Raw genomic sequence first — 25,468 nt, 5'->3', positions numbered from 1 at the left:
GAAGAAGTCACAGCCAAGTTCCCAGTTACAAGAAAAAACAAACAGAGCTTCCAATCCCCACCAACGCAGAAAATCGGTACCAATTATTACCAGGAAATATATTATCACTTTTCCAGTGAAGATTTGCAAGCCCATCTGTGCAGCTCACTGTTGCGTGCAGGGGTCAGAGTCTCTGCTACATAAGGAGGGAAGAACAATGATGTTGTCCACTCCTGCTTTATGCTGTATCCCTACACCTTGACCTGTCTTGTGTTTGATGTTCTTTGGAACTCCTAAATCATAGAATGGTTTGGGTTGGAAGGGACCTTAAAGATCATCTAGTTCCAGTGCAACCAGAAAAAGGCTTCTAGACATTGCCATAGGATGGATTACAACCGGTAACAAAGGGACACGTGGCCATCTGGTCACTTCAAAACTTCAGGGGCTCACCAACCACCTCATAGTTATTTTTCTATATGACAGAGTCTTCAAAGAGCAACAGTTTCTGAGAACTCTATTTTCAGCTAACACTGTTCAACTTGCCATTGTGATTGTTTTGTAGTCCCAGCCCTTTTTTGTTCCGATTCCTTGGCGCACACCATGGTAAAGAATACATATACTGCAGCAGTGATGACATCTGCAACAGCTCCTCTTCCCAAACATCTGGGGATCTACAAGTCTGCCCACATTAAGAGCTTCTCAAAGCACAAGTCATTATCCGGTATTTTTCAGCTGGCTGCACAATAGCTCAGTTCACCCCACAGCAAACTCTGTGTTGAAACACTGGTGTCGACACTTGACATCTGCAGACTTGTCAGAAACTGAGCAGTAGCTACAAAACATCCTCCAATGCCAAAGAAAACTCGTCCCTTAATTACCTCCCAAATTAGAGCTTCCACAGTTCCCTTTCCCATTCCTCCTTGGGAACTGACATGGGAGCTTTGTTCTGGACAGCAAGGGGTCCCAAGAACATGCGCCAGACAGACCTCCCACATTTCTAATTAAGATCCTCATTCTACTTTCACTTAATAGGACTTGGTCAACTTTCCAAAGCAACAAGGTCTTTTGTTGCTCTAAGAAAGAAAGTGAAGCTCTGACATAATGACAGTGCAACTCTTTCAGACTAATTTTATATGAAGCTAATGCCGGGGATAGATTTGCTACTAATTAGTGTGAAAGGTGATCAGGAAAAGATGTATTCCCCGATTCATACAAAAGCCTCTTTGGATACAAAGCCTCTCCAAGGGAAAAAAAATATTAAAAATTATCTACATATATAGCCTCCACAATATAATCATTGTTATAGCTTAAAATATACACACACACACACACAGAGGAGGTAACTTTGTAGCTGACAGGGCTCATCTTTCTCTGCAAGTTAACTTCATTAATTTCACTAAGAATACAACAGCAGTATCGGAGCGAAACCTCTTGCCACATGCACTCTTGGTGTGAAACCTCCTGCTTGAAGCATGAGAATAATACAGCAAATTTAAACTTAGGCAATTCCCTGGAGAAAAATTCTTGTTGATCCTTCATTGTTTCCCCAGCTTTACTGAGCATCTGTGGATAACAATTAGCGTGTGCTTTGCATATCTGACATCACACACCGTTCTGGTTCCATTAGCAGAGAATTCCCCAGTGACTGGGGATCAGTGGAATAAGCTTGCTTGGGCTGTACAGGTTTTAGCTCAATATATTTACATCTATGCAGCTCCCAAATGGCTCACTAGCACCTCTTCTCACTTCACCTTGTTTGAAACGAAGGCTGTAATACCCTGGGCATTTTCTCTTGTGGAACAAGTACTTCTTTCCCTTTGTAGAGTATCCAGGGATATCCTCATTGTTAGGGTGGGTAATTCTTTGTCATTTATTTTACACCAATAATGAGCTCAAACAGTTCAAAACACTCTGTGGTACATGTTATTGTCCAGCTGCTGTACATATATCTTGGCTACTCTGTATAATAATACCTATGGAACAAACCTGTGAGTAATGCAGTGCTCCAATGAAGATCCCTCGTCCTGCCTCTCTGTGAACTACTAGAGCAGTAATTTTGGTATTATTTCAACAAGTCTCTACAGGACAAGATCAAACACTCTAACTGCATTTCCTTCTTTCTGCAGGGAAAGGAGGATTTACCACTATTTCATAACGATTAGTGAGCAGCTTCTGCCCCTGAACCAGGTGTCACAACCTTGCTGTCCTTCCTCCACCCTTGTCCTCCTTTTCCTGTGACTGTTCCCCCCATTTTACATCCAACTGTGCTCCAGACAAAGAAGATATGAAAACTCAAGAAAAGAATGACCCTGCTCATGTATGACCGTTGTTATGAAGAGGCCTTAAAAACCTTCTCCAGGATAAGGGTATTTAACTTCTTTTAATCTTTTTAAGTGGCAGGATTAGTGTTGAACCATGCATTTTGGAGACATGCTTTCCCTGAAAAAAACACACTGGTTGTTTTGGCCTTTAAAATAAAATATTAGTATGACCACAGAAATACCAGGGACATTAATAATATATTTCAAGAGACAAAATGATACAGCAGTTGTCCTTGCTTTATGCACGCTGACAAAACTCACTGCTTGCTCATATGTATCACCTGCTTCAGGTAGGAGGCCAAAATTGTTTTCAGAAGAGGTAATGTTTGCATTACCGAGTGACATGTTCTTGCCTGAGCACGGCTTAGATTGACAGGAGAGGAGGAAATTGAATCCCATTTCTATCTAAAGGGAAAAGTATGAACTAGTTTCAGATCACTAGAAGGCAGAAACTCCTGTGATTGAACAACAGCATATGAGCCATCTAGATTATGCTCCTAGACCAGCCATTCAACAACCAGCTCTTTTGCCACCAGTTCTTTGTCCATATATTAGCATCAGTTCAAAATAATGCTAAAAACAAATCACCTTTTAACATTCTTCTTGTAACAAGTTTTTAACACAACACTGTTAGAAGATTCTGTCTCTTTGATTTCCCAAAGGAATGTGCAGTCAGGATCAGGCAAAGACAGCTCTCTGCTCCACTCACTGAGTAATTTTCATTCACTCCGAGTCAGTTACAAGTTGGAAGGGTTAAATGAACAGAAAGACACTTGCCTCTAACCCATAGAATATATAAGACTTCTGGTTTTCTAACTGGAGGCAAATACTTTAGTGGGTGGAGCTGTGAATAAAGCCTGTGAAGGCGTCTCTTGGGCCCAAGTATTCCATATTCTGGACCATTTTAAACTCAATGGGTGGCACCTATTAATTTGTAATTAAGCCTGGAAACTCTTGTCTGGCAACAAATGAAAAAAACTAAGCTTACTTTGATGTACAGAATAGAGACAAGAGATGAAGTTCTGTAGTTTATATGTGTACTTTGGGTGTACTTATGTATAAAAAAAGATCTTCAGAGTCAATGTGCTGTAGTTATACCAGCATAAAATACTACCACTGATCCAAGCCTAGAGAAATCCACAGAAATTATTTCAGAGGCTTTTGTCTCAGATCTCACAATGCCAAAATACTAAGACACTCAAACTATCTACACTGCAAACTCCCAACACGCCACACAGATAATGTGTTGTACCTTTAAATGAGCAGTCTTGAATAATGGAGGCAGCTCAGTCATGACTGGATGGAGCTCAGCGTTGGGTGTCGTTATTCCTCTCCAAATCAATAATCTTCTAATACTACAGAAAATTCTACATATCATCAAAAAGAATCTCCCTGCCACTTTACTGTAGGTTGTCCAGACCTCTTAGAAAACACTGAGCTTCAAAGAGTTTCAAAGCAATCATCAATATATCCCATTAAAATAATAATACTCCCTGAAAGGATGCAGTAATGCAGACACTTCTGCAGTATTCATGCAAAAGTAGTTGTTGTTCTTAAGATTATCAGTGAATTTGTTGTTTCTAAATGAAAAAGAGGAAAAATGAAACAGGACTCACCATCCTCATGCCCTTCTCTATTTCTCCGCCGATGTCTGTCTCGCCGGTGGCTAATAACTGACTCTGTTCCTGTTTCATTGTCCAGGCCATCCCGGCTGCTGGCAGCATTTGGGCTGTTAGAGAACAAATAAGAAGAAACAGTGGAGTCATCTCTTTTTCTTTTTGATAAAAAACAGTTGCAGTTGTAAGCACGTTGGTTTGGAAGCCAGAAAACTATTACAGAGATTTAATAGAGATTAATAGCACTGCAAGCTTCCCAGATTGCTCTGCTCACCCCAAAACTACCTGAAGGGTGAAAAGACAGTTCAGGATCGATGCCCTGAGACACGGCGTTATTTGCACAAGTAGTATTGTCACGACATTGAAGAAGCTGCCACAAGAACACTGAATATGTGAGGCCACTTATTTGCAACCACATGTTTCAAGACCTTTGCTGAGGAAAAAAAAAAATCAGTCATAATAAAGCTGAGTGGGCCAGAGCAAAGGGGAAGATGGAGATGCCCTTTTTTCCCCTGCTAAACAGAACTAGCTTAGCTCTTTAGTTTTCCCCTCAGGTTCAACCTGTTTTAGGGATCTCTGCTATTCTTACATTTAATAAGCTACCTTACAGCGCTCACATGGAAGGAAATCAGAAAAACCTCTTGGAGTGCTGGCAAAGGCCACAGCTCATTTCAGTGGACTAAACTGTGGAAACCAATCTAAAGCTCCTGAAAATCAAGAATGCCCGATCTGATGTGGGCTAATGCCCTGCTGTGAAAGATTTCCCTTAGGAAGTTATTGGTCACACTCTCCCCTCTCTGTTCCACAAATACCACCCATTTAAAAAGGAGTCCCAATTCACATCTGCCCTTTGGACCTGTTATTTATGCCTGACATGTCCTACTTAGGCACACAGAGTGCAGAATGGCCATCATTATACTCACACTAAAGCATCAGAGCCATGAATGTATTTCTCCTAGAATTCCACGAGGACGGAGTGCGCTGCCATGCACATTTTACCAGGGAATCAAACTACTAATGACCTAATCAACTGGTCCCATGGGCCTCTGTGGAAGCTGGACCCAGAGCTGGTGTATGTGTAAGCACATCTGTACAGTGTTACATTTCAGAGGAGTGCTGAAAACCACCTGCACACCCACACATTTTATTTGGGTTAATGAAATGTACTGACATGCCCACCACACAAATTAGGAAATTGAGGTGATTATTCAAGAAAACATTTGACTGCACATTTTAAGCCCTAGTGAAGCTACCAAAATGTAAGTGTGTATTTAAGTGTTGTCACAAGTATGTTTGCATTTCTTCTTTCAGTCCAGTACAACCCATTTTTTGGAAAGAGGGAGACAGTTTCCTAAGGTCACCCTGTGAGGCTCTCAGACATCTCAGCACCACCATCTAGTGACTATTGCTGATACTTTCCAAAATCACTTCCTAGGCTAAACCCGCCTCCAAAAGGCAGTTACACCATAACAAAGGGTGCAAAGGGAGCCCCACAGCTGCCTCGTTTCCTCTCTCATTGCTGAGCCAACTAAATTCAATTCAGTTTTCAGTGCACGTACCCAAGAGCTGTGTAGGAAAGGTCACTGTTCTCAACTCACTCATGCACCTCCACCTCTAAACCAGGAGCAGCCTCACCCATTCAGATGAACATGGATTTGGCAACCTCTAAACAGAAGCAGTGGAGCATGAAATGCAGGATGAACCTCAGAAACCTCATCAAGGAGGGAAAAAGTAAACTTTCCTTGGATTTAGTCAATGATGAGGCAAAATATCAATGCTGTCAGGAAACTAGTTGAGATTACCACTTCAGCTCTGGTAAGGATCTCATTCCCTTGGATGGCATTACCTGCTGATCTGTCTGCTTCATTTATTTCTTGTATTCTTTGTTGCCCAGCAACATTTCTGTTTGTACAACTGTACAACACCTGGCTCAGCTGGGGCTTCTGATATAAATGAGGCCCCAATCATGACTGAAGGAAGAAGACAGGAGATGACAGAATAGCATTAAAAAAAAAAAATCTCAGGGATTTAGGAACCAAGTCACACTTACAGAAGGTGAGGAAATATGTGACTACACAGCAACACAGAAATTACAGTGGAGAAAGTTACAGGCTTGCACTACTGATCTCTTAAATGGAAATACTATTCAAGGAGACACTATGCAAAAATGGCACTGAACCATTGCAGAAGCACCACACTAAAATCTCAAGAAACAGCACGTTCAAAAATTTCTGGAGAATTGTAAGTGATCAGAAGAGCCTTACGGTCACGATTCAAGTTCTGCAAATCACACTTTACAATCAAAGACTTCAGCAGCTCAACTTATTTAGTTTATCCAAGAGAAACAAATAATTTCAAAAACGGGGGACTCCATCACTTGTATAATCTTTAAACCTAGAGTAGGTGTGTTTTAAAATGAAATTCCAAGAGCAAAACAGAATTAAGGGCTTAATGCAGAATAATGGAGTGAGATACTCTGCCTTGTGTTATGGAAATAAACTTAGGTCATCATCAGGCTCTCTTCTGGATTGGAAAAATAAAACACATCAGCAAAAAACACTACAAAATGTTAAGATATTAAATCGTGAAAAGAAGAACCAAAAAAGGCATTAAGGGAGAACAAGTTTTAGTCCAGAAGACCTCTCAACAAGCCACATTGTCTACTGCAGTTTAAAACAAGAAAGAAAAAAAGTGGTGGAGGAGAGAGACAGAAGGAAGGTGGTTTTATCCAGGAATGAGAACACAAGTCAGAAAGCACGACCTCCTGTGTTGCCTCTCCTGACTCAGCAGGAGTTACTGCACCCCTTTGAGGATTCCCATGTTTGCTTTGTAATATGAAGATACCATCACACTAGCACTGTGCTGACTGATGGCAAGAAGACACAGACAAGAGTTTGAGAGCACTATGGAAGGCAGCAGGTGCATCAGCAGAGCACAGCTTAAATTTCATTGAGTACAGACAGTCATTGGCAGTGAGTAGTGCCACAAACACGGACTTGTGTCTAACTTAAAATGGATTTTTTTAAAAAAATAAGTTTGCTCTTGCAGCTACTACATGTAGGTATAGGTCAGGAAGACAAAGAACTAGTTATATTTGCAGGGCATGTGACTGCACAATACAGGCCTCTCTCTTCCACTCAACATAAAGCAACTCATGAACGCACGAGGGCAGTAAAGCTCTTGCAGAACCGGCAGTGCCAGGCAGGGTTAATATTTCCCAAGATTTTTTGTACCCTCTAGAAGGTATTTATCTCTACAAGACTCACACACAACACTAAGGGCTCTTCCAGGCAATAGATATTGCAGAAAGCAATGGAAACACATGACACCAGGCAAAGCCAGGCCACGTTTCCTTCTCCAAACATACACTAAGATCACAGCCAGAACCAGGTCTTGCTTTAAATCCTCCTTCTGTAAATTCAGAGGACCTCCTTGAAAATAAAGGCATTCTGAGGATATACATTTGCTCTGCACACATAACAGGAAATAACAAGGCTACCATTAAATCAGATGACTCCCAGTCTGGCTACACACAGTGCAAGCTGCTGGCCTCTGTATGCACATGGAGGATGCAATATTCCTTAGAGAAATTTTTGCTCTCGTTATCAGTGTTCTGCTGCCTCTGCCTACTACATAATTACACATAACAGAGTATAGAGGGTTCTCATCCATCTACTATGAAAAGCATTTTGGGCTCCCTCTCTACTTAACTCTTCCACAGTGGGTTTCAAAATGAGATATACAAGATATATATTTTATCCTAACAATGACAGGGTTTTTTTTCTTCACATTCCCCTTTTAATTCCTCATTTCTAGTAAACATATTATTTTTCTAACAATAAATAACCTGTTTGCAGCAGCAAAGAGAAATGTGGGGAAGAAACAGACAGGAATTACATTTTTTTTTGTTTAAAAATTTTAAAAATAAATTAAAAAAAGACAACTTGCTCTTACTGGAAGGATGGAGGTCGGGAGTCTCCAATGCCGCCTGTTCTCTCAATGGGTGGCGGAAGGTCAGCGTGGCTCTCGGTGCACTGGGAGCCTGTGTCAGAGTGGGAGCTTTCAGCCAGGACCAGCTGTCAACAGAAAGAAGAGAATTACATACACTGGTACAGGTTTCTCCACTCTGACATAAGGTGTTCAGTCACTGCTTTGCCAAATATTCTGTGAGATCTAAGGGATTCCTGCCAAATTTTCATAAAATCAGGTTCCATTCTATCTGAACATGAAAACATGATCAGCAAGGAGATGCACAACATTCCTGCAACCACCACAAAATTCTTCTCATCTCAGAACAAACAAGCACACCAGGCAGGGAGTGCAGGCTAACAACAGAAGTGAGACTTGAACTGGTGACCTAGAGCTGAAAAGGTTTATATCCTATTACCAGTCCCCTGAGACATCTAATCACTTTGCCGAGTCTCTTTAAACATTATGATTATAAGGCCTTTAAATAAAAGCTCAAATAAATGATATAAATTATCACCTTTCACTAAGAGGCAACAAGGTCTCAGCTTCCCTCTCTTTTTAGCTGTGGAAGAACTAGCCCTATATAAGAGATTCCAACTGTAACTGGTTAATTATCAAGGACCAATTCTAATCTAATATAATCATTAGATAGATGGTAGCTGTCAAAGAAGGGGATGGAGAAGGATAGGGAACAGGACAGGAGGGGAACGGTGTTCAGGATGCAGTATATTACTCCTAGGAGCATATACCATAAATATGAGAAGGCAAACACACACAGACTGTCAAAAAGGAACTGCCTGAAGACAAACTAGTTCTCCAGCACCACATGGAGTCAGCTGCATTATTCAAACTCTCTTATCACCAAAGCAAAAGCAGCAGAGGAAACACTGAAGGGAAAAATAACATGAGCTTTCCTAATAACTTGGTAATTAATGTTTCTTTCTTTCAGGTGGGGATGTTGATGGGAGATGTTTAGAAAGCATGTTGGCATTATGGAGATGCAAGAATGTCTCTGAGCCTGGCTCATCCCCTGAGGAATCTGTGCAAGTGGTTTCACTAACAAAATCAAACCAAGGGATAAAAAGAGGAAAACAGAAAAAAAAAGAAACTGAGTGTAGGCAAGATCTATACATCCCTTCACCTTGCACACTGTAAATTGTATCAAGCTACATAAACAAGCACCTGGCCAGAGTTATTTGAAAGCAGGAAACCATGTTCCTCCTTTAAGCCTTTCTGCTGATGGCAACACCTGTCCCAAAAGATGCACTGGATGCAAAGAGATGAGCCAGCAAGACAAATCCTTTCCCCATGTCAGGATATTTGTTCTTTAGTATTTCCCTGCTCCTGGAGGAAGAAGTCCTGCAATGCAGACCCCATTAGAAAGGCAAGGCCACCAAACCCATTGAGGTTGCTGAACATCGTGCGAGTGCTGCTGAGCAGAAGAAAAAGCCACTGCAGCAAAGCAACTCCCCTGTGAATACTGTCCCTGGGTTGTGATTTCCTGAAGGATAAAGCACTGGGTACCCATTTTGTAGTGGTCTTCAGTGGGATTAGAGCCCCAAACAGCCTCAGACGAGGCCATTACCATTATAAAGGGAAGGGGGCTGCAGAAATTACCCACATCAGCTGCACTCAGGAAATAGATAACTTTGAACTTGAATCATATAGCAAACTTGAAATATATTTGAACTCAAGAAAAGATACTAACAATATCTCATGCTACTGAGTAGCTTGTTAATCTCAGATAAAGGTCTTTCAAATTTCAAGTAGTAAATCATAAGCACAACAGTCATGATAAGACAGTGGCCAGTGCAGAACTCCTCATGTTTACCTTCCAGAGTTAAGATCCATGCTGCACTGGCTGTACTCCTAGTTGCAGCCTGGCTCAGGCACTTCCACATAAAGTACACTTACTGTAATTTACACACATCCTTCCTGGTGAAATTCTGCCCCTGAGGAGTAATAATAAATAAATAAATGAACAAAATGAAGAGTGTACCAGCTTAAATAGGTCACCTAATATGATCTTACTCTTATGATAACCAGGACCTGGGAGCTCCTGCAAGGGGACCTGACTTCAGAGATTTAAGCAAGAGAGCTTGAAGCAATTATGTTGTTAGAACAAGACACAGACTGTCCAGATCTATGTCTGGTTACAAGTGGAGCACTCATCCTTCATCAGAGCTTTCACTCTCGACTTAGAGATCTCTGTGTTCAAGAGCACTAGAATATAAATGGATGGCTGCAGATCAAATTAACAAAAATACCAGAAAAGAGCATTAGAAAAAAAACATTTTTTGTGCTAGAAAATAAAATCTGCAGTAGGAGATGGCACATGCAGCAAGATTATTAAGACCATACTGTCTAGCTGATTCTTCCTAAGTGTCAAAAGGATGAGAAAGGCAGTGTAACACCTAACACAATGGAATACTGGAATCAACTGGAGCTTTGTAGAGAATTAGCAGCTCTGCCTCTTTCCAGGCACCTCACAAAACGCCTTCAATTTGATGAGAGCTTGATGGTAACTGCAGAAAAGGAAGAATCCTGTGGGGGTGTACGCTTGTTGATGGCATTCACATGTCACTGCCCTGGCTAGACGTGTGGGCACACAGAACTGCTGCTCCCTGCTTGCCATGCTAGCTACGAGTTCCTCATTTCTTCCAGCACTGAGTGACACACTGTAAATCATTAAGTATCCTATAGCTTGAAGACAAATTGTGTCCTTTTCTTTGACAAGCTATGGTAGGAATAAAATGCTCCAACATTATACCACTTCCAACGGAGAAGATAACACACTATCGGATTGCCACATTACAGACTTCTCACTGTGTTTCCACGAGAAAAGCAGTGTTAACCTCAGCTTCCTGGCCAGAATCCAGCCCTCATAATTATATTTCACCCCTCAAGCTTCCCCTGCAGTTTTGACTGGCAGTAGCATTTTAATCCATTTCTTTACGTGCACTGTGTTGGTACCATGTGCTGTTCAAGAGCATGAGCACGCCTGTGGGCTGTAAAACAGCTGTTGGGTTCCACCCCAAAGAACAGTATTTCAGTGTGAAACGTGGATGTCTCCTGTGTGGTGCACATGGAGGAAGTCAACAAAGCACTGAACTACTGAAACTGTTGATTCAGTTCATTCCATGATACTGAATGCTGTCTGTTTTTTCAACTGAGTTCCTATCATCACACTTACTACTAAATCTTTCCCAGGAAGTGGAGAAAGCCTATAAACTCTGGCATGTCAGACAAGAATCTTATGTTCTTCTGATATCCCCAGTGATCCCATACAGCCACTTCCAACTCACAACAGCACAAAAACCAGTGTACTGTGCAAGTCAGCTGCTCTACGCCGCGGTAACAAAAGACACAGCCTATTCTTGCTGACAAAAAGTGCATGTTTCCTTCTGTGCTGGAGAAGGTCACCCAGCATTGCCAGGCACCTGCTAGGAAACAGTTATCTTGGATTTCCAGAAGTGTTCAGTTCACAGTGTCAACACTGTCAACAAATTCAAGTGATGGAGGAGCAGTGAGTAGGAAGAGGGGCTCTCCAACGCATGCAAAACTTTCCTCCACCTGGTGCTGATCACAGCTAGAAACAGGACAGCATCTTACAATTCAAACTTGGATTATATCTAATTTGAGAATTCTTGTGTGCATCAGGCCAGAACCACCCAACACTGCTTTAGCAAAGAGAAGACCATAAGATGGTAAAGCTTTGAAAGAATGTGCTGAATGAAGAAGCTTCATTTTTCCTTCAGGTCTCCCATCCTTCATGGTAACCTGGTTGCTTCTTCCCCATCTCTTTCTCACAGAGACCCTCGCACTCCAGCCCCAGCTGCCTCTTGGAGGCATTTCATTCTCCTATCCTAGGACTCAGATCCTTCCCTTAATAACTCATTCAGGTACCTTAAAGCTTAGGAATGTTTTCAGTGATCCTGCCTCCCTTCTTTATAAGCTGTAAATATTATGGGAGAAGATAAGATTGTGTTAATATCATCTTCACTGTGGGTCAGATATGCACAGCTCTCTATTTTCTCCTGTGTGATAATTCAGTCTGTCAGCAGCTGAATGAGGGTGTATATATAATCTGTGAAGAGAAGAAACAGGTCTTGAAATCAGTTCATTTCATATGTAAGAAATCAAGAAGAACCTGCTTCTGTGGATTTTCATTCACTGCCTCAGTTCTGTGCTGAAAGGCAACAACGCGCTTTGCTGAAGGTCATTTAACAATCCTGAAGCTCCTGTGTTGCCTCGTGTGACAGAAAACTAAACGGTTCTACCCAACAATTGTAATTGTAATTGCAATTGCAAATACAGTGTCTAAAAAGCTCACGTACCAACAGGACCAGTAGGATCTGTTGGCACCCAGATAACAGAGAAGAAAAAAAACCAGAAGGGACAGACTGGCGCAAGGCTGACATCACTGGCAGCCAATGGGAAATGGTGCACATTCCCAGAGCCAGTCAGGGAATTGTTCCCAGATGTTGCAAAGCCTTCCTAAAAAACACAGATAACAGCCAACCCACTTTGTGCAAACTGCTGGCAGAGGCCGCTGGGCTGGCTCCGACCTGACACCGACCACGAGCCAATTCTTTCCACACTCCCAGTTTCCACTGGGAGCCAGTCCCTGGGCCGTGCAAAGAGAACAGAAAAACATTTTAAGCTTTTGCTAAAAGGTAACATGTTCTCTTCTGTGCAAGCTAGTTTTCCAAATTGCCCAGTAAGGACCTGAACCTGAAAGAAACACAAATGTGTTAATAATTTCAGTCAGGTTAGCAGTCCCAAAGAACTCAAAACAAATTATCCCCTGAGAAAAACTATCATGTGTTTTATATGTGTGTGTGTATGTGTGTGTTAGCAGAACAGGCACATGTAACAGCTATTTTTTGCAGATGTGTTTGTGTAAATGCATTTATAGTACTAACTACTAGATTAAGTACTTCACCATGCAGTTAATGCAAGTCTCTATATTGCTGACAAACCTAAAGGTCCACCGCTGAAAACGAAATCTCTATCCCAAATTCTTTAGTCCTTAAAACAAACAAACAAAAACCAAACAACAAAAAACCCACCTCAAAATTAAAAAGACAAGATCTAAGATGCGGAAGAGAAAAACAAGCAGGACACAGGAGGGATGGGGAGGAAGCATAAATAGTTAATCAGGAGCAGTGATTCTAATTCAATCCTAATCTAGCTGTACATCGAGTTCCCAGGGCAGCAAAAGTAAGCAACAACTAAAGACTTGCAGATCCTCCCTTGAACATTTTCCCCTATGGAAATCAGTCCTGCATATGACACCAAGATCAAAGTTCCTACCTATGACAAATAGAAGGATTCAAATGTTATTAAAAAAGATGAAAATCTCAAATTTCTAAGCGTCAGTCATTGTGTAAACTTCAAAGTAGCCACTGAATCAGTCAAGGGAGGAGGTGCAAGGGAAGAGACAGCTAAGCTGTATCATGTGCACTTAATATTCCAATTTTAAATATGTCATCTTGATGTGAAACACACACATATACATTGCAGTAATTTACAGTGAGGACAACAATTATCACAGATGGTTTTGTGAAAGAATACCAAGCTGTTTGCTACTGCCTGATGCATATTTTATAACACAGGAGACAAAGAAAGCTCAGGTCCATCATGTTAAAAACCAGAAAAGGAAACAGCCCTGCCCAAAACACAGTTTTTCCAAAAGGTAAAGACCAACTTTGCCAGCCTTGAAATATAAATGCAATTATCTGTTAAGTTCCAGTGAACAGGATATTAAAGGGTTTGAAACTGTGAACAATTAATTTACAGTAAGATTTACATAAAAGTCCTCCAGTAATTAGCAGCCAACAGAGGCAGATAAGCACTGCAATTTTATGGGTGTTAGTGTGGAAAAAGTAATTTGCAATTGGCAAGGAAGGTCAGACACAGATGTTTCAGCTGTTTGTTTCAGATGTGAGTTTCAGTGTGAGTTTGCTAAGATGGCTGCTGGGCTACTGGTTGTAAACACGTGAGCAAAATCTCCAACTCCTAAAATCAGCACAGGACTGGAGAAATAGATGGAGACAGGGCAGTTAATTCTATCTGAGAATCCCAAGTAGCTCCAGTTGTCCTAACTGTGCAGTTGGAAAAAACTCACGTCAACCTACTTAACTAGTACTACTTCACTGCTTACCTTCGTTCTACAAAGAAACAGGAAGAATGCAAACGTGTATCCAAACATCTCTCCAGTGCTGAAAGGCTGTCCAACACCTCTAGTTACTTCAGCAGAGTTCTCATAACATGGCACTATGATTTCTAACCCTACCTGCATCACTTGTTGAAGCCAAGTCATTTCATACTCAAGTCAAACTTGAGTTTTGGGGAAAACAGTCAATTCTTCTTGTCCTCTATTGTGTTCCAATACCCAGAATTGTAAGGTCAGCTTGAAAGAGGATATTAACATCACAGACTATGTCCCAAATGCTTTTTTGGTGTTAAAATCTAAAGGACTAGTGCTCTCTTTTCTGCCTAAAGGTGCACAATCACTTTAATCAACCTTCAGAGTGGAAAACCTCCTATCCCCAGGTGGAGAAATATGTTCATGAAATGGGCAAACATCAAATTTATCAGTGTGTTTACCTGTGCCCCAAACACAATCTGAAGGTGGGAATTAGGATATTTCATACAGTAACCCTGTGAAGCAACAGACTTTTATTGCATCTCCATTAAGCAGATAATAACGTGGCTAAAGAATTAATCATGTGGAGAAGTGACTGTTATAGTAACAGCACAGATTGTCCGCTGCTGTTCAGCGCTCAGCTCAGCACGCAGCGCAGGTCAGCTCTTCATTAAGTGGGAAGCAACCCAGAAGGTTGTGTAACACTGAGCAGATAGTAATTAATAACTACAGTTAGGTGACAAACATACCATGGCATATTGGAGAAAGTAACACATTAAAAACAGACAAGAGAAAGAGTAAGGGAGAGGGGATCTGCTGAGCAGCACAGTAACTGGGATGAACAGCTGGATCACTGACTTCCTCCACAACTGGACAAATTACTTACAGCCCAAATTCCTCTGCCAAATTCCTGCTTATTTTTCCAAGGCTATAGATTTTTGTGTCTTTTGACTGAAAGCAGGCACAATGTTTAGCTCAGAGATTTAAATCTCATTTAAAACCTTCCAGGCACTACCACAATACTGATACATTTAAATTAAAATAACAAAAATCCCCCAGAATATCACATTTAGCTGTTTTTGAATAAGTTGTTTTGGCTGCTAAGTGACAGTATTAAAACTCAATGATTCGGTAGAACTCTGATTACTGTGTAACACAGACAAAACTGTGCTCACACCTCCCTATGAAGAGCAAGCTGGCTGTTACATTTAACCTTATATTGTAAGACAATTTTAATTTCATTTTTTTTTTAAACAAGGATTCCAGCTTGGCTCTTACTGCTTTCAGCAAAAGGTAAACATGTAAATGTTTTTAGAAGTCTAGCCTTATTTTGGGAGGTTTTAATCATAGAATCATAGAATGGTTTGGGTTGGAAGGGACCTTAAAGATCACCTCCATCAGACTCATTAATACTCAGGAGGCAAGGAAGAGACAACAGTGGGAAAGAAAAGATGACCCAACATGTTACTAACATGAAATGTTTTGTGTTTGAAACACCTTTTCAGCCCTGTAAACCTTTGCAGACTTCACTCTGATTTTTAAAACAGATTACTTGATAACAGGATGTTACAGATAACAATTAAAAACTAAGCCTTTGCATCTGTGTAATTTTAGATTCAAGACACTTATAAAAATCAGGATCCAACTACCCTGCTACTGTGCCCACTGTACTGAAGAACATACACACACAGACACGTGAGCCAACATACCCAGGACACCACTCTTCCATTGAAGCAAGGTAGCTTTGCATTGTCGTCTGAGATCTCCTCCTTTACCACCCTGGAAAAAAAAAGAAAAGAAAAGAAAAAAAAAAACAATAGGAAGAAAATCAATGGCTCTCCATTTGGTTTCTCTGATTAAGGGTAAGAATAACATCATTCTTCAAAACAGGAGCCTACAGAGTCACCAAAATACAGGACTCCCTCCTCATACCCTCACTCCCTTAATAGGACATGAATAATTTCTGCCTAGAAAGCAGACCTTAAGGACAAGCTTCCTTTCAAGCCTTTTTTTAATTATTATTTATTTTTTAATTTTTTTAAAATTGATGCAAACTCTAAACCCAGCATCTGGCAGAAGCAAGGCAGCCCCAGGCAGGGCAGCACTGAGAATCCCACACTACATATACCACACACCCTGTACAGCAACTCTCAAAACCTGAAGCTCTGCACAAACATCTCTTCAGATGCTACTGCTGCATTTTCAAATGGATTAGAAGATCTTCCAATGGATTAGAAGAATGGATTCTTCTTGTGGATTCTTCTAATTCTACAAGCCAGGGCTCAAGCAGGGATGAAATGCAAGTTTCCATTCAAATGCAGGACTTGTCAAATTCCTGTTTCAGATAGAAATACTCCCACACATTTGGGGACATTTCAATCCATTTTAGTCTCTTACTTCAACAGAGCAGTAAGCCCAGGACAGAATTTACCTGAATTCACTCAACCCATAGTACTCAGAGTTACAGAAGTAGCATCAATGTTCACAAGCCCATGGCTTCCTTTAAACGCAGAGCTCTCCTCTTCCACTTCTGCCTAGACCCGAACAAACTGAAACAGCCGACACCAACAGAGCACTTCTGCTAAGTCCTGGGAGTCACTTCTCCAAGAAAGTGTTTGTTTCATGATTCTGAAGAGTTAGGGATATCCACAATGGTGGCTGCCCAGGACAGGGAGAATTAGCTGGGTTTTTTGTTGGGTTTTGGTTTATATCTTAATATAAAGCTTGAAGGAACTGAGCTGAATAATAGAAAGTCACTCGACTCCAAAAACACCAGGTTCATTCTTAAATACAAAGCTTTGCTCAAAGCTACGTGTTGATGTCAATACTCAAGACATTCTGTTACTTAAGGGGTCCCACTAAAATTGGGAACCTTTTGAACAAGGCACTGTACAAACACACAGGAAAGCTCTTCAGAGTGGGGACTGTCTAAATATGGGTAGAGAGGAGATACAGTGGCACGTTTGTACAGAGTCAAACAGCAGATTCGGAGCAGAAAGAGATTTCTGGCCTCAAGTCCCTACACAGCAGAACAGGGACAATTTGGTTCTGACAATCTCTAAGCTTTAAAAAAGCCAACCTAAAGTCTAGTCAAACTCAGTAAAAATTTGTGGTTCCACAACCACATTTTCCTTTATTTATGTTTTTGTCTTTCTTGTTGCTGTGTAAAAATACCCACAAGAGCCACAGAGCAACTGACTATGCATGAAACAGTGTCATATTATGAGGGGAAAAAAAACTGGTTAGGAAGGAGAAGAGAAGAGAGGAGAGCAAATGGACAGAGTTTCTTTCCATCTTACTTTTGGAAAACTAGAAGTAAATAACACCACCACTAATATCTCCATTTGCACATTTTAATCTATTTTTTAAATAAGGAAAAAACATTCTCTTCCTTCTCCACATTTATTTGCATTGTTAATGGCTAGCAGTACCATATTAGGCAGACTTCACCCTGTCCTATTATGGGAAAAAAAACCAAACAACATTTTAAAATATTTATTTAACTCCTAATGCATCTGTCCTCCCTTCACCTTTCGGCAACAGGAAACAGATCATGATTTCATTATTGGTTTTAGTCATTTATACCGAGATTCTAAAGAGACAATTAAAAGTCAACTCCATTGAAATCAACAGATACTCGGTGCTTTAAAAACCTCTGACAATTCAATTAAGCTCTCAGACCTGTAATTCTGGAGCTGCAGACTCTGTGCATACAGAAGATTTCAACAGGGATCTGCAGCCCCAACGGACCGACTCCAATTCAGACATTACCTTTTGTGGAGAGAACACTCACTGAGCAAAGACCCAATTGCAGGATCAGTAAATAAATAAAGATGCTGCAATAATTTTACCTTGGCAGCTGCACATTTTAAATGACAGTATTTCCACTTCCCACCCCCTCCGTAAGGAAATGCCACTTACTGCATCCCAGAAATCATACGCAGAAGTTCTGCTCTAAGATTTAGGCAAAAGTCAAGCAGTAAAAACACACTGATTGTGAGGTTCTCTCCAGAGAAAAGGCTTGGGGTTTTTCTAAAATTGACACGTGCAGTGGCAGGATATCCCTGCAATACTGCACAGACTGGTTGAGTTGCTGTCCTCGTGATGGAAAGGAGCCCGCTGAAGTCACCACTTACAGCACAACGCGCTCTATCACAGCATTAACCTTCTGCTGCAGCTAAAGGGAACAACTTCCAGATCTGTTGCAACTTGAACTACTAAATATAGCCTTGAGCTATGAGGCAAGAGAATGACAGACTAATTCCCAGCTTGCTTTGGGTAGCAATCAACAATGCCAAGAACATCAAAGACAGCAGCAGCTACTAATTTCAAATATCACTGTTTTACAAAATCATTATTTGTAGTAAAGAGGCAGATCCTTTCAATTCTCAGGCAGGGGAAGAAACAGAGAGAAGGCGAGAAAAGAATATGAATGGCTGCAGCCATATGCTTCGCTCTGAGGATAACTCTGTATTCAAGAAGACGTCTTTCTCTCTATGAGAACCTGAAAACAAGGGCAGAGGGAGCCCAATGCCACTGCCTGCTTTCAGAACACACATGCTCCATTAGGAACTAACACACACAGCAGCTTAAGACCACGGTGGATGAAGCCCTAAGTAATGGGTTCACAACCTAACCCAACCCAAGCTAGCATGGCAAGGAAGAGGTGATGCCTTTGATCTCCCAGAGACCTCCTGCTGAGGTGAAGAAAAGTCTGTTGGTATTGGCTGTGGTCCACTGTGGAGATATGACACCAGTGCTCTCACACACAATCATTAGCAGACTTACTGTTTGATAATAAGAACAAAAACCATCTGATATCAAGAAACACAACCTCTGCTCTCATGGAGTTAAGGTTTCCCTTCAGGAGAAGGGGTATTTGTTTCCTAGGTCACATCCTACCTCCTGGCAACACTGTGCCCCTGTAATTGCTGGTGAGGTTGAACACATGCACTCTCTATTCCAGCTGAACCCTCTGCCTCACCGAGGTTATGAGCCACTCTGGGTCAGAGAGAAGAGAGCCAAGAAACACCCATCCACAAAGCCATTTACAAAGCTACCACTCAACAAATCAAACAGTAACAGAACAAACCAGTCACTTCCAGATAACCTGGGTTGCAACACCTCCCAGCAGCAGGTCCACCCCACATTGCCTTGCTGTGCTCCAGCCGTACACGATTCTCCTCGGCAAAGGGGAGGGAGAGGAGACTCTGCCAGCACCCCAACAATTTAGTGAGAGATTTTCCTTCAACGTTCAGACACTTGTAACATCTTCCTCTTCACCCTATTCCAGAAAACTCTTGATGTGCAAGATATTAGATCCTTTAGTTCATCCACACACAGAGAGCAGGGGGGTTGGAACTGGATGATCTTTAAGGTCCCTTCCAATCCAAACCATTCTATGATTCTGTGATCCTTCAAATGCATCTACCAAGGAAAAGGAAGGTAAGAACCCAGGGGAACAACTCACCCAAGGTCACACAGCACATCAGGGACAGATCATGAGAAAGACCCCACGCTCTTGAACACCCTCAAGCACCTGCTCTACATTGTCAGCAAGCTCCCCGCCATCAAATCTCACACCAATACAGTCTTCGCTTAGAAAGACTATGAGCAAAAAAGGGTGTGGATGTGCGGGGAAGGGGAGGAGGGACCAGTTCTCAGAAGCTCACATCCTCTGCTTTATTTGACTTAGAGGAGACTTAAGAACTAATTACTAAATGAAACAATCACTGCTGGTAACAGCCCCTCCTTCCTCTCACTTCCTGGAATTGTGTCTGGATCCTCTGACTCTGCTACCACCCTCCTCTGCACAAACAGGTACTTGTGCATTTACCAAACCCACTCTTGCTCACCCTCTCATACCTCACCTGTTTCCATGATGGGTTTATACTCCTGGTTACTTTCTCTGTATTCTGACTTCTTGTTTTCCTTCAAAAAGGATTTTACCCCAAAGACCAAGGACTGTTTAGGCTTTTGCTCACTCTCATCCCTCTGCCAAGCTGCTTGCTGCCTCACAATATATGCTGACTCCGTACTAAGAATACCAATTGAACCCCACAAACCTTAATGACTCTGATTCACAGGCATTTAGGCAATTGAATATTAAACACTGGGCTTGATGGTGTTGCATACACTTGCATTTTGATTGCATCATGCATACCTGGGAGAAACTTAATCTCCAGAATTAGCTAGATTATTTTTTTTCCTTTCTACTCAGAAAAATGAGGTTAACAAGGAAATCTTCCTTTGACTCACCAGTTGCAGGCCTAACCCTCCAAGGCCACATAGGTTGGAAATGCAGGGTTGAGACAGCAGTGCAGCCCCTACAGATTCATTCCAGGTTAATGTGTACCATGCCACAAAGTCTGCATCCTAATTTACTGTATTACCAGATTAATTCCATTTGTCACTGTGATCATAATCGAGTCTTTTCTTAACTCTTTCTTATTATCCTTCACTGACGGGAGAAGGAGGAGAGAAGCTTCATTCATTACTCTTTGTAACATGCTTGGAGATCCTTAGAGAGAAGGCAAAGTAATTAAGCCATTTGTTCTATATATATCTGCAGTGATTCCCATCACCACAGAAGCAGGCAAGAGATTATTCAGATCTTAATTTTAATTCATAGAATCATGTAGGTTGGAAGACAAATCCAGGGGTCACCTAGTCCAACCTCCTGCTCACAGCAGGTTTAGGGTGCTCAGGGACATGTCCAGTCAAGGTCTGAGCTTCCACAACCTCTTTGGACAACTTGATTCTACTTATGAAGCAGCAGTTTTCCAAAAAAAGCTGTTTAAATTGGTAAAACCGTAAGTAATCATAAATCCACATGTGCAACGAGTCAATCCTAAGGGAAGCCATACCTAAGATTCTGCTAACTGCTTTGGCAGATTCTAAGCTCACTCAAAAGCAACTTTTGCTTTGGAAACTCCAACTTCTGATGTGGTTTGACAGATATTTGCACACTGGACTAGCAGTCACAACTACAGTACCAGCATTGCACTCCACTGACACAAGCTAGCTGCTTCATAGAAACTCTCTGACTTCACTAGCCACAAAAAACACTTTAAAAGCTCTCCAAGAAGAAGTCCTTTCTGAAGAAGATCCAGACTTGTCAAACTACCCCCTGCATTTGGCCTGGCAATATCAGGCCAAACTTCCACGCAGAATATAAACATCTCTGAAGATCAGACTGTTTACTGCAATACAAAAGCAAATGACAAAGGATAGCCATTCTTTAGGAAAACCTAAGTAAAATAAATGAAGACATGCAGCTCCTTTAAGGACAGTTTAAAATGCAGAATGCAGAAGGCAAACCCAGCAGCAAACAGCTGACATGCATGGAAAGAAAAAAACCTCTCACTCTTCTGATCACATGAGAAATTGCAACTACTCAACTGGAATCCAAGGCTGCAGTTCTAAAAATAGTCTTTGTGAAGCTGGTTAACATTTCAGTCTGAATCTTTAATGCAGAATTAAAACTTTAGGTGTTTTATAGCTGGGGTCACATCACCAAGAGCCTTTAGCCACCTTTCCAATTCAGAGAAATGAATGAAAATAAAGCCACCTCCTGAATATACAGGTGAGGCTTGGCCAGGATATAGTGTTTATTCTGGAAATGAAAAAGAAGGAAGAGAAATCTTTTTGCTGAGCAGATAAACACCATAATGCAGTGCAGCACAGAAGGGCTCTGCTCAACACAAAAGATCTGCAGCCTTCTTGTGACGCAGGAAAGCCTTAGATCTGCCTGCACCCCGCTGAGCTAGCGAGCAGGAAACGGTGCTGCAGCCTTCAGAGGCAGACCTGCAGTGCTCCTCCACGGAAGGCTCATGCCAATCCCTCCTCAAAATACCACAGAGCCAGAGTGAACCAGGGTTCTCCTTTTTAGGCTGTTATTCATAAACACCACTGACAATGCTTTGTCTTTCCATATATGCACTTTTGTACGCCAACTCCCACGTAAACCTGTCCAAAATGAATATGAACGTGCTACCCATGATTATGATATAAATGACACACCCAACCGTAGAACAAAACCCTCTTCAGAACAAGATACTGAGCTTGAATCCACGCAAGACCACTCCTGACAGCTGAGCAGTAGCTCTGTGTGATCTGCAGAGGCTCAGCCACACGAGGTCAATGTCCCTCCTGCATAAAGCCGTGTACTCAGGTCAGCTCTTGTGACAGCACTCCCCAGCTTGAGGTGAACCTCCTGTCCTTCCACCTGTCCTTCCACCACGCACACCAGCTCCTTCTCCTAGGTTCTACAGAAATTATAGCAAAACACTGTGTGCAGTGGGCGTTAGGGAAGTCACCTCTTCCTGCAGAGGTGACAAAGGCATTAAGAAACACTCTCTTTTTCTTCATTTATGTCATTAGCTGCTACTTTCTGTCTCACGTTATTCTTTAAACTAACGTTTAAAAATCTAAACACAGTGTCTCAGTGATCCTGTCTGCAATTACCCGTTAATGCCATCGTGTGTTTATACACCAGTTATCCTCTGCCACATCTGACCTTCATCACCACACTGAATGCTTTTTGCCCACGTAACTGCCTCTTCCCTGTTTTCCCCACTCCACCTTTATCCCTGGAGGCACAACCAGCAGTTTGTCATGTCAGCCTTCTAAAACAGTAGGGATAATTTATCATCTTTCAGGAGAACTGCAGGATACTGGAAAAGTTTTGGCACTTAGGTCCTATACCAGATACTGATCTAAGCTTAAGCACGTGAATGAGTAAGAACTACTGCATTCCCCAGGAGAGAATCAGCCTGAATCTGCCCTTCATTTCAAATATAAAGCTTCAATTTTATAGCCATGAGTTGGGATTCAAGGGCAACTAAATTCGTTTAGGCTCCACTCTAGCACCAACCCACTGTATGACTTTGAAGAAGTCATTTTGCTTATTACACTCCCTCTTACTACTCTTCTAAAATTATGGGAGCTTCATGTTTAAAAGTTCCTTGACAACTATTTAAGATAGACATTCAAGCAGCAGAAAGCCTCATGACTTGGTTAGAGAAGTTCAGAGTTCTGCTTAAGCAAGATCCCTGCACATGAATCCAAAAAGAACAACAGGAAGAGAGCAGATACGATGTGCATTACAACTGCCTCAACTGTGAGCAGGGGAATTCTGATCTACAGCAATCCAGTTTAGCCATCTGCATCACACTCAAAGCACTTCTGAAGGCCTATCAGTCTTCACCAAGTGCAACAGTCCGACACGGTGACTCACACTAAAAGGTTCCACGTGTTTTGAACCAACTGGTACTTGGGCTCCCAGCCCAGATCTGTCTCATCCTTCCATTTCAGTCAAGTGCAGCACAGCCCGACTTGTGCGAGGCTACAGACCTCGCCAGAACTTCTGCCCACTCTCTCTGAAGGGTCTCCAAATACAGTGCACTTTGGAGCATCTATGAGGAATGGCTTCCAATTAAGTATTTTAAAATATTTATGACTGACTGTTAAAGAGCAATGGCATACAGGGAATACAATTTGCTTCTCTGCTCCTTAACAGTATTTCAGTGCTTGTGCAGATGTTCAAGGTGTGAAAATGCCAATAAAATACCAACTTTTATGGCTTTATAAGCTGATATCTACAGGAATTAGTCTATTTTGATTTTAGCAAGAGTCCCAATGCACAGAGCATTATCCTCCACTCCATGATCAGCTAACCTTGCAGAAAAAAGGTTTCTCTTAATTACATGCAAAGAGAAGCCAAGCAAATGGTTGAGTTTTGGAGTCCTAAGACCTGGGTATTTGTTTCCATCAGTATTATCTACTCCTTTGGAAAGGGTTTGAAATAGAACTGGCCAAACTGTCCAAAACAAGCAAAGCATTTTAGCCACTGACACTCTTCTGTCTTTTCTATTATTCCCCTTTTTCTTCTACCCCTCACATTATTTAGTAAATTATTTATGTGGCTGTATTACAAACTCACAGGTGCTAATGAGTCTATTCTTGCAACTGTCCCAAGGGACAGGACGTATCATCACCTCCGCTGTAAAGACAAGGAAGTCACAACACGAAGGGACAGGTCAGCATAATTATGACCTGAACCCAAATTTCCAAGTCCTAGTCCAATCTCTTAGTCACAAAACAATAAATATTAACAAGTCCCCATAAAATTAAATAGTTCTTGAAATAGAACTGGCCAAACTGTCCAAAACAAGCAAAGCATTTTAGCCACTGACACTCTTCTGTCTTTTCTATTATTCCCCTTTTTCTTCTACCCCTCACATTATTTAGTAAATTATTTATGTGGCTGTATTACAAACTCACAGGTGCTAATGAGTCTATTCTTGCAACTGTCCCAAGGGACAGGACGTATCATCACCTCCGCTGTAAAGACAAGGAAGTCACAACACGAAGGGACAGGTCAGCATAATTATGACCTGAACCCAAATTTCCAAGTCCTAGTCCAATCTCTTAGTCACAAAACAATAAATATTAACAAGTCCCCATAAAATTAAATAGTTCTTGAAAACAACCTAGGAAAAATGCTGTAAGAGGCTACTGCCAGCAGCAAGCTGGTTGTGGAGTGCCCACTGGAAACAGCTGGCTCTGATTTTGCTTTCCCCAGGGTGCAATTATCTTCAAAACTCCAGAGCAGGACACTCTCAAAATAGCACTCAGAGATGACATTCACACAAAGTCAAGGCAGGGATGCAGCCTGTTGAAAGCCTAAGCTTCTGCAGGCTGAGGTCAGGTCATGACCTTGCACACCCAGAGCTACATACCAATTCATTGAGACATTGTGGTTTCTAACACCCCATCCAAGTGCCATTCTCCAAGAGTTCTGAAGCTGAGAATTGCAAGACAAGGTTCATGACGCTTTTAGCTGATCATCAACAGCTCTCAGCCCCACTGATGAACAGCAAGAGAAGCTGCACAACTTGTAAGGTTACTGACCACTCCACCTACCATATACTACCAAGAACATCTCTATTTCTGTGCAAAAGGAACACTGACTTTGGTGACACAGCCTCCCTCAGCACAAACTGACTCTGATAGTACATCCTTTTAGCTATGCTTCCAGTCCTTTCAAAGCTACTTGGGAAGCAGAAAGAGCTCCACAAATGCCCAAGATTTCACATCATCCCTAAGGATTTTTTGGGATAACATAACTTTAATTCATCAGCATGCAAAAAACATCAATTTGCAGCCACTATTCTTGGACCTCCAGCCAGAAGTGTGGATGCCTCAGCTTAAGCCTGAAATTCATCTGCTTAATATCAAAGTGGACAAAGAAGCATTTCAAGGTACGAAGTCTCAGTCAGTTTTAACACAGCAGCTCGAGCAGTGACAAGAGTAGTCATGTACTTACACAAACTTCATTCCAGTCCACAGATGACACAAGGGACTCGGGTACTTCCTCTGGCTGCCACACCACACTTAAGCCCATACTGCCATTAATTATTTCAAGGGCT

At 41.6% G+C, this 25,468-nt stretch overlaps 1 protein-coding gene across 1 annotated transcript in view; it reads right to left on the bottom strand.

Moving 5' to 3' along the window:
- LOC104529659 (segment polarity protein dishevelled homolog DVL-1) overlaps positions 1 to 15,808 on the bottom strand; it is a 42,868-nt gene extending 27,060 nt beyond the window's left edge. Inside the window, exons 1-3 of the mRNA XM_010174023.1 lie at positions 15,746 to 15,808; positions 7,871 to 7,992; positions 3,917 to 4,029 (exon numbers count right to left, since the gene is read on the bottom strand). The gene's annotated coding sequence lies outside the window, so the exon portion shown is untranslated. The remainder of the gene's footprint in view (positions 1 to 3,916; positions 4,030 to 7,870; positions 7,993 to 15,745) is intronic.
- Between the last annotated feature and the right edge of the window lie 9,660 nt (positions 15,809 to 25,468).

The sequence above is a fragment of the Antrostomus carolinensis genome, unplaced genomic scaffold (assembly GCF_000700745.2).
Source record: "Antrostomus carolinensis isolate BGI_N321 unplaced genomic scaffold, ASM70074v2 scaffold18008, whole genome shotgun sequence".
NCBI classification, from domain to species: domain Eukaryota; kingdom Metazoa; phylum Chordata; class Aves; order Caprimulgiformes; family Caprimulgidae; genus Antrostomus; species Antrostomus carolinensis.
This window is presented reverse-complemented; position numbering and strand designations above follow the sequence as displayed.